Source organism: Sebastes fasciatus, chromosome 2, assembly GCF_043250625.1.
Source record: "Sebastes fasciatus isolate fSebFas1 chromosome 2, fSebFas1.pri, whole genome shotgun sequence".
NCBI classification, from domain to species: Eukaryota; Metazoa; Chordata; class Actinopteri; order Perciformes; family Sebastidae; genus Sebastes; species Sebastes fasciatus.
The window spans coordinates 25,877,055-25,902,294 of record NC_133796.1 but is presented as its reverse complement, the minus strand read 5'-3'; the positions used below and the strand labels follow the sequence as shown (position 1 = coordinate 25,902,294).

Below are 25,240 nucleotides of genomic sequence, written 5' to 3'. Positions count from 1 at the left end.
AAGTTAATTTCATTAAATTAGTTTCACATTTAGTTTTGTCTTAAAAATGAGTTAGTGTAACATGACTAATGACCTACATGTAACTTTTGAACCTGCAATGACACTGTTTTGCGGCACAACAAGCTAAACACAACATTAACATATCACCTTTTAAAGGAACAGTGTGTAGCATTTAGGGGGATCTATTGGCAGAAATTAAACATAATAGTAATAAGTATGTTTTCTTTAGTTTATAATCACCTGAAGATAAGAATCGTGTTTTTGTTACCTTTGAATGAGCCGTTTATATCTACACACGGAGCCGGCTGCCATGTTTCTACAGTAGCCTAGAATGGACAAACCAAACACTGGCTCTGAATTTGAGCTTGTTAACGGACGTTCCATTCAGTTACATTATGGTGCATTCAAGCTCTGTTCAGTACAAAGGAGTATTGACGATGGGAAATTATAACTCATGATGCGTTTAAATGTAATCTTGTAAAATGTAGTTTTTGACGAGAAACTTGAATAAATCTATTTGTTTGAAGGAGATGTTTTCACAGCAATATAAAATAGATAAGAGAGAGGGAAATATGACCTGTTTAACTTCCTAAAACTAGCTCTAAGCAGCTTATAATATATAATTACAACTACTAATACCAGGATTATTTTTAATCAAAGTAAATAAAAATACAATCATTTATTTCCTATTCATTTGAATTGGGTGTTTTTATAAAAATAAACCACTATAGATGACAATAACAGAGTAAAACGATAACATTTAGAGTATTTGACAGTAGCACAACATGGATGTGAAATCAGCGTTTTTTTAAATGTGAAATTGTTATAAAAATATTTTGTCCCTAAAATCTACAAATAATCGTGATAAATAATCGTGATCTCAATATTGATCAAAATAATCGTGATTAGCATTTTGGCCATAAACGTGCAGCCCTACTACTATATCATCGCAATATCGATATTGAGGTATTTGGTCAAAGATATTGGGATATTTTATTTTCTCCATATTGCTCAGCCCTGGTGTTGGACAGGTAGCATATAGTGAGTTTTTAGAGTTGTTGTTTTGTTTTTTTTTGTCTGAAAACAGCTGCGTTCTGTGACCAGAAAGTGAGAGTGAACTAAAACATTCAAGTAGTGATCCATTGTTAATATAGAAATATTGATTATTGCCTCTTTAAATTGTTTGCCGACACATTATCGCATGCAACAGTAATCAATCAGGCCTGTGAACTGCTAGTAAGTGATAATACATGAGCTCTTTTTATGTGGATTAATGAGAGAATAAAATATTTTTTCTTTGCTGTAAAATTGAAACAGTGAAGCTTACAGCAGATTGCTATACCGAAGAATGATTCCCAGATGAGCCATTGAGGACGAGCTGATAGTGATTATGTCCGCCTCTGTGGCAGAAACAAACCTCAAGACATAATCTGCTGCACCGTTGCTTCTTGTTCCTTGTTTCTGTTGTCAGTGCAGCTCAAACTATTTAGGCTTTTACAGCTACTAATATTTTTGACTTACTATTTAAGAGTTCATCCAATTTAACTTCGAATGAGCGTATAGAAAAACAAAAAGCTTAAATTCCCACATGGCTCACATTACAAGGAACAAAATAGTGAGGAGTAGAAAGATAAAAATTCACAGCACCCAGACAACAGATGTAACAAGTTCCCGTGTCCCTGGAACAGGCATCGTCAATAGGCAGCTGGTGAGTTAGATCTGGCCTGTTAATATTTTTTCTTACCCAACCATTACAGGGTTTGTTTAGGTCCTGGAAAAGTGGAAAGTCACTGACAACAGAAGCTCCAATAAAATATTTGTCCAATTACAAGCAGAAAAGTCACTTGAAGGAAAAGGAAATATGATAAATTACTACAGACTTATTTGAGTAAACTATGAAAATCTTTATTTTAATTTCTCTCCATTTATTCATTTCACAGCATATTGATCATGTGGCAGGGTCATATTTAATTTGTGCTTTCTCTGAGCTTTGTATGACTAATTAAAGAGCTGTCCAATATATTACATTTTTATCAAATTAATAACATCGTATTTAAAGGAATAGTTTGACATTTTTGGAAAAACACTTACTAGCTTTCCTTCTGGGAGTTAAATAAAGATTGATACCTCTCTCATTTGTGAAAAGGTATAGTGAAGTTAAGGTGTTGCAGTTAAGAACAGACTGTAGAATTATCATGAGCGCTTTAGTGAGCAAGCTGCTCCAGAAAGCTCCCATAAACCACAAACTTGTTCATTGCATGGACCCACAACTCTCTCCGCCCTCTAATGACGAGAAGTGCAGAAGACGTTTAAAAACCAAGTGAACCCATATAAAACATGACAAAATTCTACGACAGCTTGGTAAATTAATTCACACCACAGCAGAATACCGATACTTTCAGTTAAGTGACAAAATGTGTTGTTTTATCGGCATATGGCTGATAAAGCCAGATATGCAGAGGTATGGCTCTCCGCTTCTTTCACATGAGAAGCGTGATTCTGCTACACAGGTGTTTTCAGTTACTCTGGCTGAACAGACCTCTACTCAAGTTGTAGTTGGATGGAGCTATGAGGAACATGCACAGTGATGGACAGAGACATTCTCCCTTGGCATTGGAGATTGACACACGGAGTACACCTTTTGCGTAACATTTGGACGTGTCAGGGACAGCATGTCAATACATGCATAGTGTCCTTTCAAAATAAACTTCCGTTTTCGCAGGAATTTAGGTTTAGGTCACTTGTTGACCAGGTTGACAGAGAACCACCTCCTCCTGAATGCCGCCAAGACTAACAAACTCCTCACTGAAACCTGCAATAAACCCATTACCCCCCACAGTCACATCTCCATCAACAATGAGCCAGTTGAGAGGGTGGAGAGCTTCAAGTATCTTAGAATCACCCTAAACTCAGCTTTGATCATCACACTACCGACATCCACAAACGCTGCCAACGGAGGCAATACGCCATCCGGAAACTCAGAGCTCTCTCAGTCACACCCAACCTTCAGCTCCTCCTGTCCAGCAGCATCATAGGACCCATCCTCCTCTACTGTCCCACTTCACCATGTTCACTGTCACCAACATGAACAAACTCCTTAAAATCACACACAATGCCTCTAAAATCATTGGTCTCCCTACTCAGACAGTATAAATTAATTATCTACGGTATGTTATCATGAACCTTACGGATGGTATTAGCTGTTTTAGGTCAACATTGTTGTGATGAACTTAGAAATATTTGATGTGAGAAGAGCTGCCCAAACACAGCTGTTCAGCCTTTCCTTCAGGTCCTCTGAAGGACACATCTTTCTTTGTGGGTTCAAGCTTTTGTAAAGAGATGCACCTGTGTTAGTACACTGCTAAAAAAAAACAATAATTTTCTCATTTTCTATGACAGAGTGTCACAAACTTATTTTCTTAACATAACCAAAAAAAACATTTTTCTAGAATCACGGTCCAATCTGCCCACTCTGTCTTGTTTCAAGATATTGACACTTCATTATATTCCTGGAACAAGGAAATCTATACTGGGAAATGAGTGTTGTTGTCTCACGTGTTGAGCTGAATATTTTCTTGCTTTATGAAAGTCTTGAAAGCTGAACTCCTACTCCCAATGTCCCAGCCCTCATTGACACCGCCATCACACGTAAAGCACTCATCATCGCACATGACCTCAGCCACCCCCTGAACTTGTGCTTTACTCTACTCCCATCCGGCCGCAGCTACAGATCTTTGATCTGTAAAAAAACATGCTATGGTAAGAGCTTCGTGACCTCTGCCATCACTGTGCCTCAACAAACTGTAGCAATAACACTCAATGGACTCATGATCTTGTGACTGTATTGTAAACTGTGGCTACGTTTTTGTGATTGCGGTACATTAATTGTTCTTATGTTTGTACAGGCTGTAGAAATTAATTTCTACAACAATACAATAAATGATCTGTATATCTATCTATCTATCTATCTATCTATCTATGGCCCTGTTCAGACCTGGTATTAACATGCATCCTCAGTGATCGGATCACAAGTGGACAGCTTTAAGTACGTCTGTTCAAACCTGGCATTAGAATGCGTCTCCACATGCGTCTCCAGTGACCACATGTGATCCGATCTCACTTCCCCGCTCTATATGCAAATAAACATGTAGTAAACAGACGGCTGATACAGCAGATGTTGTGACGTAATATCACATGAATGTCAGTAGTAATATCCTACATATCCGTGAATTCTGGTGCATTGTAATAACTAAACAAAATGAAAGGTTATTGTACTGGTGGTCCCCGGGGACCTCCGTGCCGCCGGCACCGCTGCTTTTGCCAGACAACAGCGGGGACAATATCTCCAGAGAGCCGGGGAGGACAGAGAACAGGCGGGCAAAGCAGCGGAACAAAAACAGCGACATATCTTCGACAATATGATAATAATGCACTTTGCGTGCCTAGTCTGATAGTCTGTAGATATGTAGCTTATAAACAAGATATATTTTAATAAAGTACAGTTTTACTGACGGGATACAATAGAGCACAGAGGCCGTTTCCATGCTGACAAGCACTCGTGTCTGCCTGTTTATTCACCTGAGGAGCGCAGAGACCCCGCGGATCCCAGCTGGACATCAGTTGAGTAGGTGGTCCTTAATGTGGCCCAGGACGCATTCACGTACACACTGCTAAACGAATGTGGCCATATGTGGCCCAGAACCACCTCTGAATGTGATCTGAAAGATCCGATCTCAATGTGTCCTCAAAGCGTCTTGAGTGCGTTCACACCTGTACTTAGAGCTGTCCACTTGTGATCGGATCACTGAGGACGCATGTTAATACCAGGTCTGAACAGAGCCTATCTATCTATCGGTCTATCAACCCCTTTCCCACTGGACAAAAAACCCGCTAATACCCACTAACATCGGACTTTTGTCTTCAGTGGGTGAAGTTACAATCAGCATTCATTCGTGGGTTACATGACTGTGCAGTAGTTACGGATATTTATCGACTGCAGCTCCGATCAGCAGTGATGGAAACATGACACCCAGGTGGACATGCTAATTTGCTCGGCATGACACTATGTGGCGCGCGTTGAAGTGCATATATAATGAATAAAATCAACAGGGATTTGAACAATTAATATAATTTATTAACATAGAAAACATACAATTATTATGCTCTCCTCAGAGCCACCAGACTCCAGTCAGACAACAGTAATTTTACCTCGCTGATCGGCGTAAAACACACTTCGTTCAAACTCGACAGAAACAAAATAAAACTCATCAAAACCGTCTTTGTTAGTCGTTCTGCTGTTCCAACATTCACCAACTCTGGTTTGAGAGTTTGAAAGAGAGACTATATAAAGGCTATATAAGAAAAGAAGTAACCACCGTAACATTTTCACTGTTTACTAACCCTGCTTCCGGTGCCGGCTGGCGCGTCCGTGACGTCAAATGGAACACAGCAGGAAAAAAAAACATAAAGCCAGTGCAATGACACAGGATACTCGCAATGGGAAAGGAGTCTATTATCTATTTTTTGCAGGTTTTCCCATGTTTAAAAAACCTGCATATACACATTCATTTTGTTAGGAAAAGGGTATATCTAACTAACACAGTAGGCAGAACAATGGGAAAAAACAATGGAGACATAGAAAAATTTAATGAAAATAATAATACATTTTATTTATAAGCACCCTTTCAAGTTACCCAAGGCCACATTATTATAGCGTTGATCTTTTTGAATTGGACTGTTTTTGCAATGAGGCTCATTTGCATAGAAAGGGGCTAATTTTACACTAAATGTATGCATGTATACCTAATGTAAATATGTGCAAATAGCAGGAGCACCGAGACACTATTTTCCTGGCAATGCAGTTAGAGGTGCATTTCGCCCTTTGCGAGTGCTTTGAGAATTACACAGTTTCTTTTTCACTTGTTTGTGCAGGTTCAGCAGCCGCAAAAGCCGTACAATGTCATAATATCAGACTCCTACCCATCCTGTTCTCCTGTGTCCAGACCCACCATGCATGCCAGCCGCTTCCGCTCTGCTCGCCTGCCACTCTCCTGCCAATTCACTCTCCGTTGCTCTTATTTGGCTCTCACAGCACTTTTGTGCTCTACTCTGGAGGATTTTGGAACTCGCTCCTCGTGCCCTGCCGGCCCACCAACGACCCACTTTGTCCCCAGGACAAAACCCCCGTGCACACAAAGAGAATGCAGCAAAAATAATCAGTATTAATCAGCCAACTCTTAGACAGCTCTTGATATCATTAAATAGTGCAATTCCAAATGGAAAATTTTCCTAAAACGTTTTTTTTCCTTCAAACAAAATAACATTTTATTTTAGGAAAGGAAACATATATGTATATATGGCTCATTATTTGTTGGACTGGATAGTTCTGATATTGTTTACTTGCAGTAGCCTTCATTTAATCTCATATGGAGCGATGTGTTACATTTCGGGGGATCTACTGGCAGAAATGGAATATAATATTCATAGCCATGTTTTCATTAGTGTAAAATCAACTGAAACTATGAATCGTTGTGTTTTCGTTAGCTTACAATGAGCCCTTCATATCTGCATAGAGAGCGGGTCCTCTTCACTGAGTCCGCCATGTTTCTACAGTAGCCCAGAACGAACCAACCAAACACTGGCTCTAGAGAGAGCCTTTCCCGTTACCAGAAGGCCACCGTAGTTCTCCGACTAGCTTGTGAAACTGCGGTAACGAGAGCCGCAGAGTGCAAAACCGTGGTTCCGCCAGCCGCCGTCTGACTTCTGTTGCTTCTAAAGTAGTGTTATTATGGTAAGGATGGCCTCTGAGCGAGGTGAATGGCGTTACCACGGGTATGCACTCGGCAGCTCACGTTACCGCAATCTTGGAAAAGGAGAAGTGATCGGAGGGGTACTCAGTTGGTTGCAATCTGCAACCACACTACTAGATGCCGCCAAATCGTACACACTGTACCTTTAATTATTATGTTGTTCCAGTTGTAGTTCAGTAGAGTAAATGTTCAGTATTTTTAGCTTCTGTTACAATACAAAAATATTCTGTAAGGGCTCTTATGGTCATTTGGCGGGGATATATGATAAAATGTGATATCAGTGATTAAAGTGGGTTGCAGTAATGCCTTTTATACAACGTAAGTATAGGTCAAACTATTTCTGTAAGGATATATTCAAGTAATTTAGTTTCAGTATTTCTGTAAAAATGGTTTCTATAGACCCGTCTCTGCCTTTCATCAGTATAATTGTCTGGTATCACTGTCAGACATCAACCCGCTGCCTCTTCACATTGAAAGGAACCACTTGGTGGTTCTGGCATCTGAGGAAGTCTCCTGGCCACGTCCCTGCATCAAAGCTTATTGAAAGAGGCTGGGACACGGTGTTGAGCTATAAGGTATGACACATGTGCTGTGAAACTGGAGCTACGGTCATATGTTGCTGTTGGCTCAATTCTGGCTTGTTCAGACCAGATTTGACTGCAGATGTGTTGTACCCCAATGATATGACGCAATGATGACGCGGGACACTTTTTTCACCTTCCTTGCCCCGCATCCAATTTGGAGGACATCCTGAGGGGATTACATGTCCATCTGGCCTGGGAATGCCTCATGATTCCCCAGAAAAGAACTGGAAGACATGACTGTGGAGACGTACGTCTGGGCTACCACGTTTAGCCTGAAGCCACAACTGCTTGCATAAACTCCAGAAAATGAATGGATAGAAAGTCTCTGGTAAATATACTATTTGAAGCAGACCAATGGAAAAAGTCACCGCTGTTTGATGTTTTTTTAATTGTTTATTCATTTATTTATAGGGACACATTCATCATCATCTTAATTAGCCTGATTAGCTGAAGCGCATTCACACCTATGATTTATTATGATTTCACATATATCAAACACACAAAAAAATAATAATTAAAGGATAGGTTCACATTTCAGACTTGAGAAGAGCTGCCCAAACACAGCTGTTCAGCCTTTCCTTCAGGTCCTCTGAAGGACACATCTTTCTTTGTGGCTTCAACATATCAAGCTTTTGTAAAGAGATGCACCTGTGTTAGTACACTACTAAAAAAAACACAACAAAAAACAATTCTAACAATTCATTTTCTATGACGAAGTGTCACAAATAAATCATGCAAATTAACTTATCTGAGCACATGAGGAAATCTGTGTCTGCGGTTTTGGTCTCTATAGCTAATTTCTCCGTTCATAACAATTGCACGGGGGGTGAATTTTTCTACAACTCAGCCGTTTAAATTATATTAAGGCTTAAAGTTAGGCATAATTAAGGATTTTGCCGCTTTGAGTGACAGGTGGGTGCCGTACCAGGTCGCTATCTGCTAGCTGTCTGTTCTGCTGCGTCACCCGGCCCGCCTCATCTCCACCAATGATCCACGTCTTTGCCCATTTTTGGATTAGCCGGGAATTAGGCTGTGTTGTCACTGCCAAGCTGGCGACGGCCGGAGCCATCCACTTTGAGCTTCACAATGGCTCTTCAGAAACCTATGGATGACGTCACGCAGACTATGTTCGTATTTTATACAGTCTATGATTAGGACCCATGGCAAACATTTTATCTACCTATTCTATTTTAGCTATTCTAAAACTACATAAACTGCAATTGGGTGCTTTTAACTGGGATCCCCCAGGATTCCAATATATGGGTCTTTTTGTTGAAGCAAAACAATGATATGAAGCCATTACGAACAGATTGATTGACAAAGTCGTGAAAAATGTTAAAGTGAAACACCTGTGACTGAGATATGACACAAAGTATACATGTTGGGTCTGCAGGGACCCCAGTCTGTAGGATGAGGGTTAACATAACCAACAAAAATCTGCCAAGATGTGAGATGTTTTTCTAGAATCATTCTGCCCACTTTGTCTTGTTTCAAGATATTGACACTTACTTCTATTATATTCCTGGAACAAGAAAAATCTATACTGGGAAATGAGTGGTGTTGTCTCGTGTGTTGAGCTGAATATTTTCTCGCTTTATGAAAGTCTTGGAAGCTGAACCTGAGACCGAATGAGTTGTTGAGATGAATATTTTTTGCAGTGATATAAGTATTTTTTCCAGCCACAGTTAGATATTAAAGTTGCAGAATAATCAACGTCACTCACATCTCCTAATGGTCAGATATTTTCCAGCTTCCTCTCTCGCACACTCTGAACCTTTTCTCTCACCCTCATTTCTTGGTACCATCATTCAACACCTAAGCTCATGCGTCATCCTCCCTTTCTTTGAAAGTCAGCTCACAGGCAGTCCATGTCATCATGACATTTCATACCCAGATCCTGAATAAATAATTCATTAGAATTCACATATTTTCACACCTTTATATGTCAGTGACATATCAATGAAAAATCTTTCGTACAGATACCAGCCAGATTTCATATGATTCATATAAATTTACAAACATCTGCTACATCCAGGTGCCTGTGAACACTGTGGCTGCATGGAAATGAGTGAGAGCCATGAGTTCCTGCTCATAATAACTGCAAGAAATGTGGCCACCTTACCACCATCGTCTATGAGTTTTTACACTGTAGGCAGAGTAAGAAACAGGATCTCACCTGCACTGTGAAGAACAGAACAAGAGAGCTTTTGCCCTCATGATGATCCTTCACTTATTTGAACCTATTTCAGCCTCCTTTTCAGTCAGAAAGACTTGATTAAGAAAAAAACCTTTGTGTAGTTTAAAGAACCTTGAATTCTTTTTAAATGATTATGATATTGTTTTATATTATTACTCAAACAAAAGACCAATGTTTTTTGTCATTAACAATACGGAACATACAGTACATCAGCGAAAAGACTGGAAAACAGTAAATTTGCTTTAGAATACTTAAACATTTTGGGAAATACTGTATGCTTATTCACTTTCTTGAGAGTTAAAGGTGCTAAGGGATTGGGAGCATTTATATCGCCTCTCAACACAATGACGGGCTAATGGTGCAAAAAGTGCAAACAGCGAAAGTGCTCCCATTCATTCCTATGAAAGTTGCTCAGTGGCAGATGAAGTAGAAAAAAAAAAAGCTTGACTTCGATCATTCGGCGATCTTCCACATCCATTGGACCCATAGAGCAGTCTGGGTCTCATTCACATGAACGGAGGAAGGACAATAACTCTGGATTCGGCTATTAGTGCATTTTACAACTTTTAAAACCTAATTTAAATAAGGGCTATTCAAGTGTTCGTACTAGGAAGTTGATTTAACTAAAAAAAAAAAAAGTTATCCGCTGAGTTACAGACGTCTTTCCCAATGTAAGTCTATGGGAAAAATAATTTTGGGCCCAATGGCATTACATGCGAACACGGAAGTTGTAGAACCGCTGTTTTGCTACTATGAATACAGCCAATACGAACGCTCTCTCTCTGAAATTACCTGTGAGTGGCCAAAGTCTCCCGTCACGGGCTAGATTTTTTAAAACCTGAAAACAGAGCCATGAGGAGGTGCAGAAGTCTAGTTATCTCTCAGAACACTTGAATTACAATATGCTGAAATGTTATTATGGATTTTTTGCCCAATGATGCCAAAAACATGTTGCCTACTGAAGCTTTAATGTAATTCAACCATTGTTCTTTTTCATTATTTATGCCTGTGTTTTCCCTGCGTTCCGTGAATAAGTCCTATTACTTCATACCTATTGCTGAGCTATAACCCGTTGACATGGTCAAATGTTTAAATGAGAGACAAACACAAAATTCTAGTTAATTTAAGGCACCATGTTGTTGTCAGCGTACACATTAACAAATTAGTGTTCATATATTTTTCTAAAATTTAGGATACCTCTTAGATGACACTGAAATACAGAAACAAGCTTTTAACAGCTGAAGGATGTCTTCTACATATTTTGGTTTCTTTGGTTCAATAACAGGAACAGGAATAGCTTGAGTGTTATGAATGAAAATACCACACTGTCTAAACTGTGGTGTGTCATACCCAAACAATGTCACTGGATGCCTCTGGCAGTGAAAATACAGTCAACTATTAAATGGGTCCATAATTAACATTTACCGTAGTGTTTGAAAATAAAGACTAAACACGGGCATGGAAAGCTCGCCTGTCATAATGGTATTTGGTGGGATATGGAAGGAATGCTACCTGCAGTCTGGCTCATTAATCAGGCTTATGGCAGGTATTTGTGTCCAACATAGTTATGCATCCTGGAGGAAACATTCTCAACAACATTTACGTTCATGTTATCCTAACCAAGTACAACTGCTTTGATAACACAAGGGCAGGTCCAAGGGGTGTTGTGCTGCTGGAGAGCACCAAAATGAAACTCCACCACTGTTTATCTACAACTGAGGATATACAATACTCACAGTTATAATAATCTGATTGAAATTCATATATTTTGAAGCACTTCCAATCATCGCTAAAGCGTATGTCATACTAACCTAACCATCCAGATTGTTTGTTACACAGAACCATCTGAGAAGGCGTCATTGGAAACTGTTTGGAAAAGGGCAAGCACTTTCAAAAAATACTTGACAGGTGATTGGATGAACCATCTGTCAATCAAACTCTTGCCGAAGCCAGTCGGGAGAAGAGCGAAAACATCTTTTCCATCGAGAAAAGCCTTCAGTGTTGTTCTTTGCTCTACTGTCAATGAAGAAATACTCTCCAGTTCTGATGCTATTGCAGCTACGCTAACCGCTTTAGGAGCCACCATTTATAGCAAGCCGTTTTAACATTAAACAGCTAAGCTTGACTATCTGGAATTAACATTAGAGATATCCACAATTGCATTTTGACTAGTCGCAATTACATTGTGTCTAGTCAGAATTCTTATTCAAGATATTTATAACGCCATTCTGACTTGTCAAAAAGACAGTTAGAGATTAGAGAGAATTGTTGTGCATGACGTTGCTCATGCAAGGCTTCCCATTGGATATCGCCCCACAAAGCATTTGAACAGTGTTAGCAGAAGCTTTTGCTAACTTGGATAGTTCGGTAAAGTTGGAAAAAGATAAAAACATCACGGATCAATAACTCATAAGCGAAACATTGTTAAAACACAAACTACGGCGCTTTCTAACCGTAGTAAGGTAGACAAAAAGCTACAACCTCATTTGCATCAAAACAAGCCGTCCTCCGAGCTGGACACACAACATCGGTCTCTATGTGCAGCCAGCTGTGAGACGAGTGGTCAGGGACCGCTGTGGATAAGATAATTAGAAAATGCCGTGAAATAGAAAGAGCTCATCATCAAGGAATTTGTGGCGAATGAGAGCTTTGTTAGCTAGAGAGTTGTGGTAGAAATTTACAGCGTTTTGTAGATTTATTGTCTTCAGACACACTTTATAAAAACCCATTCGGCTTCAGTGCAGCGCTATAGTACGTTTGAATAGCTTCCGCCTCCCATCCCATATATCTGCAACGTCATTTTGCCTAGTCAAAACTTTAATTCAAGATATCTTGTAATTACATTGTGACCATCCCAAACTCCAGTTAGAGATATCTACAACATCATTCTGACCAGTCAACATTTAATTTTAGAAATCTAAAAAGGACAATGTAGATATCTTCAATTGAGGGGAATTAAAGATATCTTGAACTGGAATTCTGACTAGTTAGAATTAAATTGTAGATAATCTGAAAATGGAATTACGACTAGTCATAATTCAGTTGCGGATATCCGCAAAGTGAATTACGGATATCTGCAACTGAGTTGTAGATATCTGTAATGACAAACCCCATACACATGAATGGCAAAAGTAGTTTGAATCGTACTACTCAAAATGTAATTACGGATATCTAAAATTAGAGTTTTGCCAAGTCAAAATAGCATTAGGGATATCTTGAATTAGAGTTTTGATGAGGCAAAATGACGTTACAGATATCTCTAATGAATATCCTGTCTATCTATTAAATGTTAAAATGGCTTGCTATACACCATTGTTGTTTTGAACCAACAGTCGCCTCTCCGTGTCATCGCGTCACACATAAACCATGCTCATAGCTGCCAGTAGCTCCTCACAGGGCGCTGATTGGCCCGAGGTCTGGCTTGCCGGACACAAACGTATTACTTGAAGCCTGACAAGACGGACTTTCGTGTGATATATGAGATCGCGAGAATCCAGCTGCCGTGCAAGGTAAATGTCAGGCAAGAGGGTCAAAAGTTGTCATATTGACATTTCAGATGTGTTGATTGATTCACAACGCTGGTAGCCTCTGAGTCTATAGCTAGCTAATGTTAAACTAGTAAAGATGAAAGGGCAGCAAAACATCCTTTCATTCTTTTGGAACAGCTAAAAAGGTAAAAGTTTACAATGATCTAACATCATCATCTATATTGCTTCAAGGTGCAGCGTGTAGGATCTGCCGGTATCTAGCGATGAGGTTGCAGATTGTAACCAAATGAAACTTCGGCCATGTGCCAAACATTTAGGGGAACTACGGTGGCCGACGCGAAAATGCAAATGGCCCTCTCTAGAGCCAGTGTTTGGTTTGGTTTCTGGGCTACTGTAGAAGCATGGAGGCCAGCTCCGTCTGTAGATATACACGGCTCATTCTGAGGTAACGCAAACACAACAATTCGTATTTTAAAGTGATTTTACATTAGAAAAGAAGAAGAAACATACTTATCAATATTACATTCCATTTCTGCTGATAGATCCCCCTAATGACAACCTACTACATTCATGGTATCGTCTACTTGGCTAGACGTTTGGCTGACTGCTGCATAATATTCAACATGATTAATCTATTCTTAAATCTGTCTAATATTTAATCGTGTGGTCAGTTATAGCTGACTAATAACTTGCCACCAAGAGTTGTTGCATAACCTTTGAAACGAGCTACAACTAACGGTGCGCGCATCATAGATGCGCTACGGTACTTAAACAGATAGAGCTACACCCCTGGTCCAACCCAGACTCCTGAATAAGGAAAGGCATCCTTGGACTGGAATGTGATCTATGTATGGAGCCAATCCACTCATTTCAAAGGTTAGTCGTCATCTTGATGTTAAACATTTCAAAGCGGACAATTAACGAGGTGTCTCAGGAAGTAACAGCCCTTTTACATTCCATCAATTCTTTAGCTGTGTGACTAGAGATAAAAAAAAAAATCCTGTTTCCAAATTCAGTGTTATTCACAATGGTATCCCTCATTCCCTGTCTTCCTTTCTGCTTGTGTTTTCTCTCTCTGTCCCTGCCTTCCTCCTCCCCTCAGTGTTATTCTCACCTCCAGCTCCCAAAACTGCAGCCTGGCTGACTCATCACTGGCCTTGCCATTAGGCTCCTGCCAACACTCACTGATTAAATCATAAAGGAAGAGAAAAATGAGGGTTATTGAACATACTGGGCCCTATGCATGTGCCAGTGATAAATAAAGAGAATACAGTAAACAAGGCGATAAAGCCTGCACAGGCAGCAGTCAACAGTATATTTAAAGCATATTTGAAAAGTTGAATTCTCTCATGTCTGGCTAGTATATAACATGAATTATAGATGTATACAGATTGGACAGCAGAGGACAAATTCTGAGAATGTGGACACGTGTTATTTTAACAGTGACCATGGAGATGATGAGTCCCACACTTAAAGCTGCAATAATCAATTTGTGGCCACTAGAGGGTAGAAGAACACCAAAACCAGCTGATAGACACACAGCTCTTAAATATTCATCATCTCATTGGAGTCGAGTTCTGGCAATAAGTCCTACAAATTAAACAATAATATGTTTTTTGATGTGACACCCATATCGACAGGACAACTTAATTTGTATATGATGTTACAGCACTTAAAGAGGTAATAATCAATAGTTTTATAATAATGTATTAAATGACAATGTGTAATGCTCGTAGTGATGAACCTACAGAGAATTATCACCCAACAGCAGCAGCTCCTCTCGGCTTTATGGCGCTTTATAGTGAGTTTCAGCTCAATGGTTAGCTTTTCGGCCCACAAATGTATCGTTTTTGTTCACTCACTGCTCTTATGGCGTTGTTTTTGGCCCCAGTAGGTAGCTGTTTTCAGATAAAAAAAAATCTAAAAACCCGCTGTACACTACCTGCTCCGCAACAAACAGCAGACAGACACAGTTAGCAACTAGCTGTTGAATACAGTGGAGTATTTAACAGCTAAAGAGCCAGATAGGAGTTGGTGGAGACCAAAAATGGAGCTAAAAGAGAGTGAATATTTGACTTAAATTCATCAGATGGCCAGAAATACGACTCCAAATGAATGATAATGCAGCTTCGTAACTGCTGAATGTTTAAATAAGCAACTGTTTGCAAACAAGTTTGTCCAATCAAATTAAAAGGTGATGATATGTCATTATATCAGAATCAGAATTTGGTTTATTGCCGATTAGGTTTTCACATACAAGGAATTTGCATTGCTTTATGCATAAGTGTGCAAAATATTGTCCAGGGGATGTGCAAACGTTCACAGTATTAGGTATGAATAGAACATGTGCAATGTACAAAGATAATAGACCAAAAGATGTGAGTTAATGTAACACAGAGACAGATGTGCAGATGTTAAAACAAAAAGTAGGCTACGTTATGAACGCGACGTAATCTCTGTGACTTAACGTAACATGACTTAAGGAGCAGTAGTCAGAATGACTTCGCCGGCTGTGTGTCTCAAATACTCGCTGCCTTGATAACCCAGCCCCACACGGACCACAGAGAGATGTTGCCGAGGCTTTTCAGGTCAGCTAGAATCTAACATTAACGTTATCTCTGTTGATCCAGTTCGTTTGCTTGCTTCCATGGCTGCAGACGGCTTTGTTTGCGTGCCAATTTGTTTCATATGTGGCAACGGGGTGTTGAAATGGGCAGTGGACGGGATCACGCCAATCCAAAACAAAAACAGACATTTTGGACCGGAAAGGAAATTTCAAAGGAGAACATACTGTCTGTAGCATTGTTGTCGGAGAAGCAAGTATTTCAATTTAGCATGTTTCCTTAATCTCTGATGACATATTATGGTAATTTTATGATTTATTACAGTAATTATATTACATATTGGTCCTTTAAACGTTGACTTAAATTAAATCAAGTTTCACATGGGACACAAACACCAGTCTCCTGGGTGATAGTCCTGGGTTTTTTCCGTACATTGACTTTATCACTCTTTATACTATGGCACCTGACTTCCTCCTTTACTCGCGCCATAACTACGGCCACGTAGAGCGTCCGTTTCATGCATAGGGCCACTGACCAAGCTGCCATATTTGATGACTTGGGCGTGAGAATGGGCTGGTCTCAACAGCAGTGCTTTTATTCTTGGAACGCTTTTCACATTGCTGTATCTTGCGATGCGAGGAACGTAAACAACAGTCCAAAAATAGCACCTCACATTGATGTTTCCAATTCTTTTTCGAACACTGATTAGACCACCTGCTTTAGGTATTTAGAAACATTATTTATCTTGTCATCTATATGATCTACCGAGCATATTTTTCTTTGCTGCAGGGTAAATTTACCTTTTCAGTAAATTTCAGTAAATCTACCTCTTCATGACATCAGAATCCCTCGATCATATAAATAGATATACAGTTTACAATCAATTTGTCGCCCCTCTCTGCCTTTTGCATCGGCTTCTCCATTTCATTATAAGGTGTGTGCAGTAAAGTAATCCTGTAGTCCGACGATGGAGAGTGAGTGCTGCTCCCTGTAATAAGGCAGGGGAGATGAGTCATCAGCAGAAGTGAGGCTTGGAAATAAGGAATGTGGAGACTGTGGCCTCTGGCTGAGATGAAAACCTTTGGTTCTGAGAAACAGACACACTCCCGCACAACTAAGGTGACCCACAAAGATCGCTGCATCAATTGTTGTATCAGTGAGCCTCTTCTCAGTTACCATAAATCAATGTTGTTATAATTCCTCGTGGCTCCAACACAATAATTCACTTTACTAATAAATAAAGGTGACAACATTTAAACCCCTGTGATATTCTTTTAATTTTGTTTAATTAACACATGAATGCTGATAATTCAGAATTAATGGACACTCATTGCCTTAAAAAAAAAAAAGATTCTGGTCAACCATATCCTTCAGTAGTATGTCTCATAGGTTTGCAAAAATGTGGCTAACCACACTCTATTAAAGATATACGCTACGCTATATTCCTGCAGATATATTGGCAAATATAGGACTGCAACCAGGAAAACAGAAAATACTGGTCATAATAAGTCTAAAGAGCTCCTCCATTCCCAGATAATTCCTACAGTAAAAGATTCTGTAAAATATGTAAATGTGTATTTATTTAAAAGTATGTCCCAGAGTTTTTCTATATGAAATTCTTTACTCAGGAACAATTTCTTCATTTATGTATTTCTGAGTTTTTCATGGCCTAAATATTGTCACATTTCAAGACACTACACATTATTGATATCTGATTTTTAAAACTCCACTTTTTTTTAACTTGAAATTCTAAAATATAAAATACACTTCAGGTCAGAATATTCCCTTGGGGGAAAAATACTGCAGACTTCTGTGTCCTCAGTGGTAGCTATACAGCGCTGTTTGCAACGTACTGAGCATATGGCTGGTCAGTGAAGAGGTGGATTATGCAGCATGGTTTGTTGGAGAGGTTTTTGTTTTGATTCTTTTATTTTCTGCAGTAAAAATGTGTCACCATTGGAACTTATTTTTGCCTGAACACAAGCTGACCAAAGCCTCCGTTCTCCATCAATGTCGAAACTACAACAAACACTCACGCTCACTTATATTTTAAACACAATATCATTGTCATTTTAAAGGGGACTTATCACGCTCATTTCCAGGTTCATACTTGTATTTTGGATTTCTACTAGGGCTGTCAATCGATTATATATATAATTAAATATTACATATTTATTCGCAATTAATCGCATGATTGTCCACGATTAATTTCAAATTAATCACACATTTTGTATCTGTTCAAAATGTACCTTAAAGGGAGATTTGTCAAGTATTTAATACTCTTATCAACATGGGAGTGGTCAAATATGCTTGCTTTATGCAAATATATAAATATATGTACACACACACACACACATTTACAGTTTTACCTTAGCTGCATTTTGCGACAAGGTGCTCACTGACAACATTTACATCAACTCAAACATTATTAATAATACTTTATTGAGCAGAGACATACCAGTTCTCTAACAAAAGTCCCTCCATTATCTCAACGTCGGTGTCTAAACAGTGTTCTGTGTTCTGTCAGGCAGGGACGTCGGCCGACACCACAACCAGTCTGGTAAATCTAAATAAAAGTGAGCTGGTTCTTTTTGTACATCACGCTGAAAGAATGCATAGTATGTGCAGTATTTTGCCAAATGGACACGACCCAAGTCACGCGTACGTCATTTATAAGAAGAGGGTGAAATGATAAATGATGAGGTGCCGTGGGTTTGCCCTCCAACCTCACAACATGATGCTCCGCGATTAAGGTAATGTAATAAAAGTTTACTATGAGGAGAGAGGGGCTGGTGAGTCATAGGTCAGCAGTGGGTGTAAGGTGAGAACATCGGAAAGCCTGAGGCGTTTAGGGAGATAATGAGGCCTCGTGCGTCTCCCAAGTGCCCAACATTAAGAGTTATTACTTCCTCTCCTGCTGTAGCTACAAGCACCTTGTTTCATTCACAGCCTCAGTACAACTGCTCTATACACAAAGACACGCGTGTACGCACACATGTATAAAACAACCTGCTGGACTCGCCTTTAATACTTCCTTTTGTCTAAGAACAGAATTATAATTTCTAGCGTCACTTCACTTACATCTCACATTTGTACCTCAAAGCTTTTTCCATATTCAGGTCAAACAAAGCGTGCTTATGTATTTCACAAATATACCTTTTGAATTGTACTAATTTTTTACAGGGTAAAAGCTGCACTTTAGCCTGATCATTCTCAACAGTCATTCTGCATTTTCTTGATGAATAGGACAAGGTAGTAAAACCTTAAACTGAGACAAAAATATGAGTAAAATCAACCTTCCTTATCTCAATGTACAACATTCTCTACCAGTTAGCTCAGGCAGACATTTACGTCATCCAAAGCACTGAGGTGGTCCTTTAAAGGTGTCAATGCATTGTTCACTTTTGCTCCGTTTCTGCTGCTGCTCATATTACAGCATTTCATTAACCCCACCTTCATTTATTCGTTTAATTTTCTCCAGAAAACCATGTGTTTGGTTAGTTATCAGCCTCTTACAAAGTATTGTTTAAAATTGTTTTTCCAGAATCTCTATGCAATTGTTTTGCAAAACTGGTCTTTAACATTTTAGCAGAATGTTTTATGTATTTTACTCTGTGAATGGCAGATCCTGAGTGTCGGCAGGCAGCTCAATCTTGCAGTGCATCATTTTTTGTATGAAGAGAATAAAATTTATTGAAAAATGTAAATGTTACAATTACAAGGTTAGCTTAAACCTTAAGTAGGCAGAAAGGTTTTGGCATCATTGGGCACAATTTCCATAATAATCTTTCAGCATATTGTAATTCAAGTGTTCTGAGAGAAAACTAGACTCCTGCACCTCCTCATGGCTCTGTTTTCAGGCTTTAAAACATCTAGCCCGTGACGGGAGACTTTGACCAATCACAAGTCATTTCAGAGAGAGAGAGCGTTCCTATTGGCGGTGATCCGGCTGCCCTAGTGGGCAACCAGGAGACCGGTGTTCGTGTCCCGTGTGAAATTAAAAGTAACATTGACTTATTTTGTCATGTCAGTCACTAATCAGTGAAGTTAACTTCAACCACAACCGTTTCCTAACCCTACCTAAGTGATTGTGTTGCCTAAACCTAACTTCCTGTGAAAATGGAAGTTTATTTTGAAAGGACACTATGCATACAATAAGCGTATATTGACACACCGTTCCAGGTCCGTCCAAAAGTAACGCAAGGGGGGTACGCTGTGCGTCAGTCTCCGTTGCTGAGGGGCACTGACCAAGCGCCGGTATTTGACGAGTTGGAAGTGAGAATGTGTTGTAAAAAAACACCACAGAGTCAATAAGAGCAGACGTCATAAAGGACTGGTGGTAATGAATATGAGGGGAAAATTTTTTTCCAGAGGTTGTTGAGGACACACCAGAATGTTTTGGAGTCGAAGGAAGAGCATACAGTAAGAGGAGGCGTGTGCATATCTGCCATTCATTCCAGCTCGCTTGTGAAACAAGTTATCGGAAAAAGTTAACAAGACTTCCTGAAGCCTAACTGCTTTATTGAAGTCAGTGAAATACTCCACTGACGATGCTGATGTGAGATATTTATGCAAGACTCATTCAGAAATATGTTTCTCACAACTAAAATATGTAAACTGCCATTTGCTAGCCGGCTTTGTTTCCTGCTCCCACAGCAGTTCCTGACAAGTTTCAATATTTACATTTTTCCGTGGCATCAAAATGCAGCAGACTTAACAAAAGAGGGATGAATATGGAGCAGAGCTCTTGCTTTGTTCTTCAAAATGAAACGGTTCGTCATCCTCAAAATATCTGAAGTGCTGTCACTTGGACTCCCTCCGTGGAATCTGAAGCATTTACAGGCTTTGTCTTGTAACTGTCAAAACGCTAAGTGTTGAGGGTCAGCGTCGTTTTACAGTTTTGGCATACCTTTTTATACCTTCTTTCACTATGTGTTTTTATTGTGTTGAGGATTTATTGAATGCATTACTGTAGGGCTGCAATTTAGGATTATTTCATTATCGATAGTTTAGTCTGTAAAATGTCTGAAAAAGAGAAAATTGTTTTTAAATTTGCCAGACTGACCCGCCAGTGGAAAGCCCAAATACTGTCAGAGATATTAAACAGAGAAAAGAACCTCACCTTTGCGAAGCTGGCAAATGACTCAAAGGATTAATTGATTGCAGAGAGACTGCAGTAAGTTGTCGTAAATGAACAGCAGTGAGGATGTCGTCAGTCGTTTTGGTTTGCCCGAAGAAAATATCTTGAGTCTGACTCACGAGTTAGCAGAAGTACTAAGCCCTAAGAAGCCACAGGTGTTTTCAAAAAACCATAACATACGTTTGTGTGAGCATCCTCCATCAATACTAAAGTTACAAGTTAGAGAGAACTGAAATTGTGCAGGTTTGTTTTTCCTTTTGTCCATATTCTTGTTTTGTTCTAAGTTCAATGGCAGTATAGTGCTTCCACCTTAAAGTCCTCATGATCACACTAGATGTTGCTTACAAGATTGAAGGTGACAAAAAGCAGACAACAGGTCATGAGTGGTATCAGGTCCGAAGGCTGAGGATCACCTCCTCATGCTTCAGGGAGGTACGAGGTGATCCAAGACAATCCTCAGAGGAACTGACAGACGAGATGAGATGAGGTGTAGATATAAACTTTGAGGCAGTGAAGAAGTATTGTTGGATGAGAAATGTTGAATAAACTTCCAAACATATTCACACCACAACCTGATCTGAAAACGTTTAATGAAAAGGTGAAACACTGGCTGAAACTAAACCAATTGGAACATACATATGCAAAGTGATTGTAATGTACAATGTTGTATTATGGGATTTTATGTATAATGTGGTATTATGTATTTTTACTTTTTTCTTAAAAGCCTAAACAGGAACATGGTCTGCAAATTAGCTACGGCTAGAAGTCCTATTGCATCGGCTGCACTTTAATTAAGTGTAACAATGCCTTTGTATTGTCCCTGTCAAATAAATAAATAAATAAAATAAACCACTGTGATTGTCATATGCTTGGAAATAAATGGAGAAAACCATGAATTATCATATACAAGTATTCAAATAATGGGATGTGGCCAGCGGGAACAAATAAAGGCCGTTTGCTATTAAAAAACTGTCTCTGCTGCTGTTTCTCTTTTTTAAACAGAAAATAATGTTTTAATAATTAATTCCAGTCATTTCTTCTTTGCCGTATTTTTGATTGATGTTATATTACTATCAGCAAAGTAAAAAATGTCAGATGTTTTTTCACATTAAAAGCCTACCTATAAATGGAGAGCAGCAGGACTTTTGATGTGAAAATTCTGGGTTATGGGGAAAAGGCAAAGTGGAACACCTGACATGTACTGATGGTATTAGTGCTGTGGAAATGGACATTATACTGAATTTATTGAGACAAGATGCATTTACTGGGGAATTTCCTTTTCCATTATACAGTATATGATTGTTCTATAATGTTTATAATTAATAATGATAATAATAACAATAATAATCTTTATTTGTATAGCACCTTTCTAAACACAGCTACAAAATGCTTGCACAGATACAATAAAATACAGACAAATTAAAAACAACAATAAAAGAACAAAACATAAAGACCAAATAATGAGAAAACTAAAACCCGTAACCAGCGGTATCAATACACCAAAAGTGGACAATATAAGGTGTGGAAAAAGGTGCACCAAGCTGTTGTCTTACGAGTTAAATAAGCCTTTTTATAAAAAATGAGTTTTTAAAAGAGATTTAAAATTGATAATAGAGCTGGCTAACCTGAGGTCCTGAGGTAGGCTGTTCCACAGTCTAGGGACATTGATGGCAAAGGCCCTGTCACCCTTAGTGACCAGCCTAGACCTGGGTACAACCAGTAAGCCAACCAGTAAGCCAAGTCAGAGGATCAAAGGTTACAAGATGGCACAGAGAGTGTAAGGAGCTCAGGGATGTAGCTTGGTGCCAAACCATGCAGAGCTTTAAAAGTTAATAACAAAATCTTAAAATCATAATTTACTTTCTCTCACATACATATTCTAACATACGTACACTATGTTACATATATGTTATGTCATATTCCTTTTAATACACGCTTTCATTTAAAGACGGAACAGAGATGTTTTATTTTGAAAAAGAAATGATGAAAGTAATGGCTGAGTTCCTAATATTTCTCTGGGGGTTGGACTACTTTTACATTTTAATTTGTTGACTTTAAATTGTGTGTCTTTCCATCAAAGAAAGTTGTCTTTAAAGTGTGAGTGAAATGAAAATGTAAATGTTAAAGGAGGAAGTTGAAGTGAAAATATAAAAAAAATATGTATGCAAATCCATAAGAAAAATAATAATAAAAAAATATATATTTTATTTATTTGTAGTTTATTTCTAGACATTTATTTCTAATTTTTAGATTCCATTATTCAAATTGAATCACCTTATACATAGTTACATCAGTAAAATAATTAATTGATATTAATTCACCACTAAAAAATCTTTATCCCATTGGCACATTTCAGCCTCCGTAATGAAAGCTAAATTTCATGTCAAAATAAAAATAAAAAATGATAATATGATTATAGAATTGTTTTTTTAATTAGTCTGTTCTTATGTGACGTGACTCAAAACCTTCATTGATCCTCAACATTGTTCAAATCAGCCTGTTCACTTCTCCCAGACCACTTCCTGTTTAATTCAACATTTTTATACTGTGTACTGAATGTATATAATCACCCTAACAATTCCTTTAATTAGTCAGTTCCTAATTATTGTTCCACAGTCGTTCATCCAATCGTTTTAGATATTTGTTTTCGGCTGAGTGGTAATAAAAAGTCAGTCAGTTAATGTGCCCTCCTACCATTCTAGACTATGACTCATATCTAAGCCTCACTGCAGAGAGTTATATGTGATGTGAATACTTATCAAGGCAACAATCCTAAACTTGTTTCTACACTTCAGCCTCGTAGTAACATATCCATCTTTTATGAGTAAATCAATAGGACATAATGTTTCAACAAATTAACACCACGAGAGAACAGAAAAGATGTAGATATGCGGCTGAAAAACGAATAAAAAGGGATGTATTTGATATATTTTCTGGAATTTATTTCACTTTTATTGGTTTAGAAAGTGAACAGTAATTGGTTGCATTATATGATTATTAATATAAAATACAATGTTATCCTGCATGTTACTTGTTTACTAAGAAACATTTTATACTTGTTTTTTTTAAGCCTGAAAGTTGCTCTGTTATTGAGTGCATTTTGAGAAGGGAGGGGGGGAACGCTAGCTGACCAACTGAAATAACTGTTGTTTGACGTCATGACTTTATTTTTAGAAGGTAATATATGGGTGTGGAAGTGCCTTTTCATGTTAGAATCAAAATACAAACACATACACACACTGATGCACCCATGTGCACATGGGCAGACAATCACGTGTGCGTAGTCAGATGAGAGCTTTTCTCCTAATACCAGGAAAATGCATATTCAAACCTGCTGATGAGCTTCATTTGTTTGCACATGTACCGGCATGGAGCGACTGAATGGAGTCACTATGTTTGTGTGTGTAAAGCCATATAGAAACAATACAAAATGTAACATCTAATCTGACAAATTTTGCAGTTGCATCAGACATGAAAGGATTTCAGATGTGTTTTTGTCTCTCACCTGTAATATCCTCACAGTAGGTGAACGTATTAACTGGGATTATCCGGTTGACTCCTGGTTCGTCACTCACATCCAGATCTCTGAGCTCACATGGAGCTGTCTGCAGCCCAACATGCCTGAAAAAGCATTCACATCAAATATTATAGTCTCAGGAGATGCAGACTAAAACACAGATCAACAGATGAGGAGACAGCAGGAAGAGTTCAATGAGTTATTGTTGAAATAAACTTACAAAGTTCAAATTAAACTGGAGGTCCGGCAGGTAGGTAACAGGTTAATCCAAACACAGGTAACAGGGAACAAAAACCTGGAACAACAAGCGCAGGGAAAATTAGACAAGACGGGCTGGACACTACTGTAGGTGAATAAGACAGAGACGTATAAGACGGATAGGGGAAGTGAGAACAGGTGAGCAGGAGGTCTGGTGAGTGCCGGACTAATGAGGGACACGTGAAACTAATCAGGGCGGGGCAGACAATGCAAACTGGCGGGCGAAAACGCACAAAGGCAGGAAGTGAAGTGATCTGAAACAAAGTCAAAGAACGTATATTGATAAAAAGTGAAAGCTAATTGTTCGTTCCATTGCAACGTCAGCGCCCACCAGCAGAGCTACACCTCTGCCATTTTACACCAGTGAAACATCCTCCTACAAAGTGCTTTACAAAAGTAAAACAAAATGATTTCTATTCTATTGTCATAATTTGAATTGTGTGTTGAACAATAAACATATTATATTGTAAATACGCATACTATTATCACTATTTACTTACTTTTTTGCCCGGCTGCTTCCCAGAGGAGCATAAAGTGAGCGATGGTCATAAATGGAAGATAGAAAAATCCAGCACACAGATTTTGAGAACAATCTCAAACTTTTTCATGTCAAGGACCTCAAAAATCGATGTACAATAGACCACAGACTATGGCAAGCCATTTAACATATAATAGTTAAGCTT

General features: G+C 38.7%; 1 long non-coding RNA gene across 1 annotated transcript in view; it reads right to left on the bottom strand.

The window, feature by feature from the left end:
• Window positions 1-24,677, bottom strand: part of LOC141762064 (uncharacterized) — a 37,253-nt gene extending 12,576 nt beyond the window's left edge. The window contains exons 1-2 of the long non-coding RNA XR_012592713.1: window positions 24,520-24,677; window positions 24,288-24,403 (exon numbers count right to left, since the gene is read on the bottom strand). This is a non-coding gene — a long non-coding RNA (uncharacterized LOC141762064). The remainder of the gene's footprint in view (window positions 1-24,287; window positions 24,404-24,519) is intronic.
• Between the last annotated feature and the right edge of the window lie 563 nt (window positions 24,678-25,240).